Source organism: Heterodontus francisci, chromosome 22 (assembly GCF_036365525.1).
Source record: "Heterodontus francisci isolate sHetFra1 chromosome 22, sHetFra1.hap1, whole genome shotgun sequence".
Taxonomy (NCBI): Eukaryota; Metazoa; Chordata; class Chondrichthyes; order Heterodontiformes; family Heterodontidae; genus Heterodontus; species Heterodontus francisci.
Window position 1 is genome coordinate 39,218,810 of NC_090392.1, and position 10,464 is coordinate 39,229,273.

The window sequence follows — 10,464 nt, forward strand, 5'->3', positions numbered from 1 at the left end:
GACTCAATCTGGGCTGGGTGGAGCATGACTTGATTGACAAGCCTCGTGCTGTATCAGAACTGGCCGGAGCCAGTGCTCCCCCTTTCACTACTGGAATGGATATGTGCAGTCAGGATGGTGAACGTCTCTGGTTTTAAGATCTATCGTGCTCGACAGGTATTTTAAATGAACGGCGGGACTGAGTGAGATTGTGTGTGCGTGTCTCAACCGTGTTGTGGGACTGTGTAAGTTTGTTTATGTCTCTGAACCGTGCTGTGGGACCGTGTGAGTTTGTGTGTGGCTTTGCAGCGTGTTGTGGGACGGTGTGAGTTTAATGTGTCTCTGAACGGTGTTCTCGGACTGTGTGAGTTTGTCTGCGGGTTTCTGAACCGTTTTGTCGGACTGTGTGAGTTTGTGTGCATGTTTCTGAACCGTGTTGTGGCATTGTGTGAGTTTATGTGTACTTTCTGCTTATTTATTGCTCTCTTACTTTGCTTTGACACATAGAAAAATGTATACACAACACAGATACACACAAATACATTGAGAAGTAACACACGCACACACACACACATTTATTCAGAATGAGCACACTGATACACCCATAATACTCAAGTGCACAATATTTATATATTTAGAACCTGATATATATTATCAAAATAAAAGGAGATTTACAACTGACACACTCACAATGCATCGCCCTCATAACATCAAGACTCTCAGTTTCGTTAGAACCATCACAGCCACAGCCACAGACACACACACACGCTTTATATTGCCGTATGGTCCAGTTTGAAGTTTTGAGAAAAGTCTGTACAACAAAAATTGAAAGAGTTTTCACAAGTTGCCCGTCCTGTTGAGTATTTGCAGCGATTTCCCACTCTCACAGCAGTGATTCTGAGTCACGATGTGTGGAATTGGATTTGAAAACTGAAGAAAATTCAGCGCTTGGTGCTCAGCTGTCACGAGCAATTCCACACCTGCTTTGATCAGCTGTCAGCAGTGGACTGGAACAATGTCAGCCAGGGACTTTTAGTGTACATCAATAAAAGTGAACTTATTTGATGCAGGTAAAATATCATTAAAATGGTCCACCGCATTCAACTTGTTTTCCCTAATCCCAGCGGTGGAACAGTCCCAGATTGTGCAGCCATTGAATGAATTTGCATTGCTTTTTTCGAAGCCCGACCGACCTTAATATATGGGTTCGACGTCTGTGCATGGTTTTTGCTCATTTCATTGAAAATTGCTTATCATGAATGCATGGAAACAGTCAGGTAATGGATCAGAGCAGCGTTGTTAAATAATCAGGAAAAGAAGACACCAATGCAAACACAGAGAGTAGAACAAGCGCGTCCAGGGGCGCTAATTGAAACGCTTACGAAGGGCCGATGTCCACTGGGTGAGATTGAACCACCAACTTCTCGGTTAAAAGCCGTACGCACTAGCCAATTGCGCCACAGAGACGACCACAGCAAAATCACCCAAGACACCGCAAACCAGTGTTTCAATGAATTCGAGTCTCAGGTCGTGTGAGCTGGAGAATCCAGCCAGTCATCAGCTTTTCCAGATCGACGCTGCGGGATGGTATCTGTTTATCTCTGCCATCTGGTGGTACAAATCAAAATTTCTCCCCAGCACTTTTTCCATCAGTCGGAGAACCATTTCACAAGGGGACAATGTCAAAACGGTTGTGGCAATTCAACAATTGTACGAAGCACAAAACAGAGCTCATTTAACAATGTCACACTGTTCTGCTGTGGAAATCTTTCCCCTGACAGACAAACTCTCCAGGCCACAGTTCCACCCTATCCCAGACCTTGCCCCTTCGCCTTTCCCTCTGCCTCTGCACTCGCTTTATACCTGTTCAATCTCTAACCTTTATCCAGTTGTGAAGAAAGGCTACCCACCAGAAAGTCTCACACTGTTTGTCTTTCCAGATGTGCTGCCTGAGTTGCTGCGCATTTCCTGCATTTTCTCTTTTCATTTCAGATTTCCAGCATCCACCATTCGTTTGCTTTTGCACTCACAATGTTGACGGTTCGTCTCCAGGTAGCTACCGTTAGACCCGGTTTCCCAGGCAAAGACTCTTTTATTGAGGATACTGCCACATGGCAAAAGGCCAATCTGCCCCCATGCCCTTTTAACCGACAGACTAAGCTTGGAATCTCCCACACCTGAGGGGCAGGTTCTGACACACAGTAAACTGTGACCTGGTAGGTGACTCAATCTGGGCTGGGTGGAGCATGACTTGATTGACAAGCCTCGTGCTATATCAGAACTGGCTGGAGCCAGTGCTCCCCCTTTCGCTACTGGAATGGATATGTGCAGTCAGGATGGTGAACGTCTCTGGTTTTAAGATCTATCGTGCTCGACAGGTATTTTAAATGAACGGCGGGACTGAGTGAGATTGTGTGTGCGTGTCTGAACCGTGTTGTGGGACTGTGTAAGTTTGTGTATGTCTCTGAACCGTGCTGTGGGACCGTGTGAGTTTGTGTGTGGCTTTGCAGCGTGTTGCGGGACGCTGTGAGTTTAATGTGTCTCTGAACGGTGTTCTCGGACAGTGTGAGTTTGTCTGCGGGTTTCTGAAACGTTTTGTCGGACTGTGTGAGTTTGTGTACGTGTTTCTGAACCGTGTTGTGGCATTGTGTGAGTTTATGTGTACATTCTGCTTATTTATTGCTCTCTTACTTTGCTTTGACACATCGAAAAATGTATACACAACACAGATACACACAAATACATTGAGAAGTAACACACACACACACACACATTTACTCAGAATGAGCACACTGATACACCCATAATACTCAAGTGCACAATATTTATATATTTAGAACCTGATATATATTATCAAAATAAAAGGAGATTTACAACTGACACACTCACAATGCATCGCCCTCATAACATCAAGACTCACAGTTTCGATAGAACCATGACAGCCACAGCCACAGACACACACACACGCTTTATATTGCCATATGGTCCAGTTTGAAGTTTTAAGAAAAGTCTGTACAACAAAAATTGAAAGAGTTTTCACAAGTTGCCCGTCCTGTTGAGTATTTGCAGCGATTTCCCACTCTCAGAGCAGTGATTCTGAGTCACGATGTGTGGAATTGGATTTGAAAACTGAAGAAAATTCAGCGCTTGGTGCTCAGCTGTCACGAGCAATTCCACACCTGCTTTGATCAGCTGTTAGCAGTGGACTGGAACAATGTCAGCCAGGGACTTTTAGTGTACATCAATAAAAGTGAACTTATTTGATGCAGGTAAAATATCATTAAAATGGTCCACCGCATTCAACTTGTTTTCCCTAATCCCAGCGGTGGAACAGTCCCAGATTGTGCAGCCATTGAATGAATTTGCATTGCTTTTTTCGAAGCCCGACCGACCTTAATATATTTAGCATGGGTTCGACGTCTGTGCATGGTTTTTGCTCATTTCATTGAAAATTGCTTATCATGAATGCATGGAAACAGTCAGGTAATGGATCAGAGCAGCGTTGTTAAATAATCAGGAAAAGAAGACACCAATGCAAACACAGAGAGTAGAACAAGCACGTCCAGGGGCGCTAAGTAAAACGCTCAATAAAGGCCAACGTCCCTGGGTGGGCTTGAACCGCCAACCTTTCAATTAACAGCCGAACGCGCTAGCCAATTGCGCCACAGAGACGACCACAGCATAATCACCCAAGACACTGCAAACCAGTGTTTCAATGAATTCGAGTCTGAGGTCGTGTGAGCTGGAGAATCCTGCCAGTCATCAGCTTTTCCAGATCGACGCTGCGGGATGGTATCTGTTTATCTCTGCCATCTGGTGGTACAAATCAAAATTTCTCCCCAGCACTTTTTCCATCAGTCGGAGAACCATTTCACAAGGGGACAATGTCAAAACGGTTGTGGCAATTCAACAATTGTTCGAAGCACAAAACAGAGCTCATTTAACAATGTCACACTGTTCTGCTGCGGAAATCTTTCCCCTGACAGACAAACTCTCCAGGCCACAGTTCCACCCTATCCCACACCTTGCCCCTTCGCCTTTCCCTCTGCCTCTGCACTCGCTTTATGCCTGTTGAATCTCTAACCTTTATCCAGTTGTGAAGAAAGGCTACCCACCAGAAAGTCTAACACTGTTTGTCTTTCCAGATGTGCTGCCTGAGTTGCAGCGCATTTCCTGCATTTTCTCTTTTCATTTCAGATTTCCAGCATCCACCATTCGTTTGCTTTTGCACTCACAATGTTGACGGTTCGTCTCCAGGTAGCTACCGTTAGACCCGGTTTCCCAGGCAAAGAGGCTTTTATTGAGGATACTGCCACATGGCAAAAGGCCAATCTGCCCCCATGCCCTTTTAACCGACAGACTAAGCTTGGAATCTCCCACACCTGAGGGGCAGGTTCTGACACACAGTAAACTGCGACCTGGTAGGTGACTCAATCTGGGCTGGGTGGAGCATGACTTGATTGACAAGCCTCGTGCTGTATCAGAACTGGCCGGAGCCAGTGCTCCCCCTTTCACTACTGGAATGGATATGTGCAGTCAGGATGGTGAACGTCTCTGGTTTTAAGATCTATCGTGCTCGACAGGTATTTTAAATGAACGGCGGGACTGAGTGAGATTGTGTGTGCGTGTCTCAACCGTGTTGTGGGACTGTGTAAGTTTGTTTATGTCTCTGAACCGTGCTGTGGGACCGTGTGAGTTTGTGTGTGGCTTTGCAGCGTGTTGTGGGACGGTGTGAGTTTAATGTGTCTCTGAACGGTGTTCTCGGACTGTGTGAGTTTGTCTGCGGGTTTCTGAACCGTTTTGTCGGACTGTGTGAGTTTGTGTGCATGTTTCTGAACCGTGTTGTGGCATTGTGTGAGTTTATGTGTACTTTCTGCTTATTTATTGCTCTCTTACTTTGCTTTGACACATAGAAAAATGTATACACAACACAGATACACACAAATACATTGAGAAGTAACACACGCACACACACACACATTTATTCAGAATGAGCACACTGATACACCCATAATACTCAAGTGCACAATATTTATATATTTAGAACCTGATATATATTATCAAAATAAAAGGAGATTTACAACTGACACACTCACAATGCATCGCCCTCATAACATCAAGACTCTCAGTTTCGTTAGAACCATCACAGCCACAGCCACAGACACACACACACGCTTTATATTGCCGTATGGTCCAGTTTGAAGTTTTGAGAAAAGTCTGTACAACAAAAATTGAAAGAGTTTTCACAAGTTGCCCGTCCTGTTGAGTATTTGCAGCGATTTCCCACTCTCACAGCAGTGATTCTGAGTCACGATGTGTGGAATTGGATTTGAAAACTGAAGAAAATTCAGCGCTTGGTGCTCAGCTGTCACGAGCAATTCCACACCTGCTTTGATCAGCTGTCAGCAGTGGACTGGAACAATGTCAGCCAGGGACTTTTAGTGTACATCAATAAAAGTGAACTTATTTGATGCAGGTAAAATATCATTAAAATGGTCCACCGCATTCAACTTGTTTTCCCTAATCCCAGCGGTGGAACAGTCCCAGATTGTGCAGCCATTGAATGAATTTGCATTGCTTTTTTCGAAGCCCGACCGACCTTAATATATGGGTTCGACGTCTGTGCATGGTTTTTGCTCATTTCATTGAAAATTGCTTATCATGAATGCATGGAAACAGTCAGGTAATGGATCAGAGCAGCGTTGTTAAATAATCAGGAAAAGAAGACACCAATGCAAACACAGAGAGTAGAACAAGCGCGTCCAGGGGCGCTAATTGAAACGCTTACGAAGGGCCGATGTCCACTGGGTGAGATTGAACCACCAACTTCTCGGTTAAAAGCCGTACGCACTAGCCAATTGCGCCACAGAGACGACCACAGCAAAATCACCCAAGACACCGCAAACCAGTGTTTCAATGAATTCGAGTCTCAGGTCGTGTGAGCTGGAGAATCCAGCCAGTCATCAGCTTTTCCAGATCGACGCTGCGGGATGGTATCTGTTTATCTCTGCCATCTGGTGGTACAAATCAAAATTTCTCCCCAGCACTTTTTCCATCAGTCGGAGAACCATTTCACAAGGGGACAATGTCAAAACGGTTGTGGCAATTCAACAATTGTACGAAGCACAAAACAGAGCTCATTTAACAATGTCACACTGTTCTGCTGTGGAAATCTTTCCCCTGACAGACAAACTCTCCAGGCCACAGTTCCACCCTATCCCAGACCTTGCCCCTTCGCCTTTCCCTCTGCCTCTGCACTCGCTTTATACCTGTTCAATCTCTAACCTTTATCCAGTTGTGAAGAAAGGCTACCCACCAGAAAGTCTCACACTGTTTGTCTTTCCAGATGTGCTGCCTGAGTTGCTGCGCATTTCCTGCATTTTCTCTTTTCATTTCAGATTTCCAGCATCCACCATTCGTTTGCTTTTGCACTCACAATGTTGACGGTTCGTCTCCAGGTAGCTACCGTTAGACCCGGTTTCCCAGGCAAAGACTCTTTTATTGAGGATACTGCCACATGGCAAAAGGCCAATCTGCCCCCATGCCCTTTTAACCGACAGACTAAGCTTGGAATCTCCCACACCTGAGGGGCAGGTTCTGACACACAGTAAACTGTGACCTGGTAGGTGACTCAATCTGGGCTGGGTGGAGCATGACTTGATTGACAAGCCTCGTGCTATATCAGAACTGGCTGGAGCCAGTGCTCCCCCTTTCGCTACTGGAATGGATATGTGCAGTCAGGATGGTGAACGTCTCTGGTTTTAAGATCTATCGTGCTCGACAGGTATTTTAAATGAACGGCGGGACTGAGTGAGATTGTGTGTGCGTGTCTGAACCGTGTTGTGGGACTGTGTAAGTTTGTGTATGTCTCTGAACCGTGCTGTGGGACCGTGTGAGTTTGTGTGTGGCTTTGCAGCGTGTTGTGGGACGCTGTGAGTTTAATGTGTCTCTGAACGGTGTTCTCGGACAGTGTGAGTTTGTCTGCGGGTTTCTGAAACGTTTTGTCGGACTGTGTGAGTTTGTGTACGTGTTTCTGAACCGTGTTGTGGCATTGTGTGAGTTTATGTGTACATTCTGCTTATTTATTGCTCTCTTACTTTGCTTTGACACATCGAAAAATGTATACACAACACAGATACACACAAATACATTGAGAAGTAACACACACACACACACACATTTACTCAGAATGAGCACACTGATACACCCATAATACTCAAGTGCACAATATTTATATATTTAGAACCTGATATATATTATCAAAATAAAAGGAGATTTACAACTGACACACTCACAATGCATCGCCCTCATAACATCAAGACTCACAGTTTCGATAGAACCATGACAGCCACAGCCACAGACACACACACACGCTTTATATTGCCATATGGTCCAGTTTGAAGTTTTAAGAAAAGTCTGTACAACAAAAATTGAAAGAGTTTTCACAAGTTGCCCGTCCTGTTGAGTATTTGCAGCGATTTCCCACTCTCAGAGCAGTGATTCTGAGTCACGATGTGTGGAATTGGATTTGAAAACTGAAGAAAATTCAGCGCTTGGTGCTCAGCTGTCACGAGCAATTCCACACCTGCTTTGATCAGCTGTTAGCAGTGGACTGGAACAATGTCAGCCAGGGACTTTTAGTGTACATCAATAAAAGTGAACTTATTTGATGCAGGTAAAATATCATTAAAATGGTCCACCGCATTCAACTTGTTTTCCCTAATCCCAGCGGTGGAACAGTCCCAGATTGTGCAGCCATTGAATGAATTTGCATTGCTTTTTTCGAATCCCGACCGACCTTAATATATTTAGCATGGGTTCGACGTCTGTGCATGGTTTTTGCTCATTTCATTGAAAATTGCTTATCATGAATGCATGGAAACAGTCAGGTAATGGATCAGAGCAGCGTTGTTAAATAATCAGGAAAAGAAGACACCAATGCAAACACAGAGAGTAGAACAAGCACGTCCAGGGGCGCTAAGTAAAACGCTCAATAACGGCCAACGTCCATGGGTGGGCTTGAACCACCAACCTTTCAGTTAACAGCCGAACGCGCTAGCCAATTGCGCCACAGAGACGACCACAGCGTAATCCCCCAAGACACTGCAAACCAGTGTTTCAATGAATTCGAGTCTGAGGTCGTGTGAGCTGGAGAATCCTGCCAGTCATCAGCTTTTCCAGATCGACGCTGCGGGATGGTATCTGTTTATCTCTGCCATCTGGTGGTACAAATCAAAATTTCTCCCCAGCACTTTTTCCGTCAGTCGGAGAACCATTTCACAAGGGGACAATGTCAAAACGGTTGCGGCAATTCAACAATTGTACGAAGCACAAAACAGAGCTCATTTAACAATGTCACACTGTTCTGCTGCGGAAATCTTTCCCCTGACAGACAAACTCTCCAGGCCACAGTTCCACCCTATCCCACACCTTGCCCCTTCGCCTTTCCCTCTGCCTCTGCACTCGCTTTATACCTGTTCAATCTCTAACCTTTATCCAGTTGTGAAGAAAGGCTACCCACCAGAAAGTCTAACACTGTTTGTCTTTCCAGATGTGCTGCCTGAGTTGCTGCGCATTTCCTGCATTTTCTCTTTTCATTTCAGATTTCCAGCATCCACCATTCGTTTGCTTTTGCACTCACAATGTTGACGGTTCGTCTCCAGGTAGCTACCGTTAGACCCGGTTTCCCAGGCAAAGAGGCTTTTATTGATGATACTGCCACATGGCAAAAGGCCAATCTGCCCCCATGCCCTTTTAACCGACAGACTAAGCTTGGAATCTCCCACACTGAGGGGCAGGTTCTGACACACAGTAAACTGCGACCTGGTAGGTGACTCAATCTGGGCTGGGTGGAGCATGACTTGATTGACAAGCCTCGTGCTATATCAGAACTGGCCGGAGCCAGTGCTCCTCCTTTCGCTACTGGAATGGATATGTGCAGTCAGGATGGTGAACGTCTCTGGTTTTAAGATCTATCGTGCTCGACAGGTATTTTAAATGAACGGCGGGACTGAGTGAGATTGTGTGTGCGTGTCTGAACCGTGTTGTGGGACTGTGTAAGTTTGTGTATGTCTCTGAACCGTGCTGTGGGACCGTGTGAGTTTGTGTGTGGCTTTGCAGCGTGTTGTGGGACGGTGTGAGTTTAATGTGTCTCTGAACGGTGTTCTCGGACTGTGTGAGTTTGTCTGCGGGTTTCTGAACCGTTTTGTCGGACTGTGTGAGTTTGTGTGCATGTTTCTGAACCGTGTTGTGGCATTGTGTGAGTTTATGTGTACTTTCTGCTTATTTATTGCTCTCTTACTTTGCTTTGACACATAGAAAAATGTATACACAACACAGATACACACAAATACATTGAGAAGTAACACACGCACACACACACACACATTTATTCAGAATGAGCACACTGATACACCCATAATACTCAAGTGCACAATATTTATATATTTAGAACCTGATATATATTATCAAAATAAAAGGAGATTTACAACTGACACACTCACAATGCATCGCCCTCATAACATCAAGACTCTCAGTTTCGATAGAACCATCACAGCCACAGCCACAGACACACACACACGCTTTATATTGCCGTATGGTCCAGTTTGAAGTTTAAGAAAAGTCTGTACAACAAAAATTGAAAGAGTTTTCACAAGTTGCCCGTCCTGTTGAGTATTTGCAGCGATTTCCCACTCTCACAGCAGTGATTCTGAGTCACGATGTGTGGAATTGGATTTGAAAACTGAAGAAAATTCAGCGCTTGGTGCTCAGCTGTCACGAGCAATTCCACACCTGCTTTGATCAGCTGTCAGCAGTGGACTGGAACAATGTCAGCCAGGGACTTTTAGTGTACGTCAATAAAAGTGAACTTATTTGATGCAGGTAAAATATCATTAAAATGGTCCACCGCATTCAACTTGTTTTCCCTATTCCCAGCGGTGGAACAGTCCCAGATTGTGCAGCCATTGAATGAATTTGAATTGCTTTGTTCGAAGCCCGACAGACCTTAATATCTGGGTTCGACGTCTGTGCATGGTTTTTGCTCATTTCATTGAAAATTGCTTATCATGAATGCATGGAAACAGTCAGGTAATGGATCAGAGCAGCGTTGTTAAATAATCAGGAAAAGAAGACACCAATGCAAACACAGAGAGCAGAACAAGCACGTCCAGGGGCGCGAAGTAAAATGCTCAATAATGGCCGACGTCCCTGGGTGGGCTTGAACCACCAACCTTTCGGTTAACAGCCGAACGCGCTAGCCAATTGCGCCACAGAGACGACCACAGCATAACCTCCCAAGACACTGCAAAACAGTGTTTCAATGAATTCGAGTCTCAGGTCGTGTGAGCTGGAGAATCCTGCCAGTCATCAGCTTTTCCAGATCGACGCTGCGGGATGGTATCTGTTTATCTCTGCCATCTGGTGGTACAAATCAAAATTTCTCCCCAGCACTTTTTCCGTCATTCGGAGAACCATTTCACAAGG

General features: G+C 45.1%; 3 non-coding genes across 3 annotated transcripts; all 3 read right to left on the reverse strand.

Annotated features, from left to right (window-relative positions):
* Nucleotides 1-3,577: 3,577 nt before the first annotated feature.
* trnan-guu (transfer RNA asparagine (anticodon GUU)) lies at nucleotides 3,578-3,651 on the reverse strand. The gene has a single exon. It is a non-coding gene; the product is annotated as a tRNA-Asn (tRNA).
* A 4,332-nt stretch (nucleotides 3,652-7,983) lies between these two features.
* On the reverse strand, nucleotides 7,984-8,057 carry trnan-guu (transfer RNA asparagine (anticodon GUU)). Its single transcript has one exon. It is a non-coding gene; the product is annotated as a tRNA-Asn (tRNA).
* A 2,126-nt stretch (nucleotides 8,058-10,183) lies between these two features.
* On the reverse strand, nucleotides 10,184-10,257 carry trnan-guu (transfer RNA asparagine (anticodon GUU)). Its single transcript has one exon. It is a non-coding gene; the product is annotated as a tRNA-Asn (tRNA).
* Nucleotides 10,258-10,464: the final 207 nt, after the last annotated feature.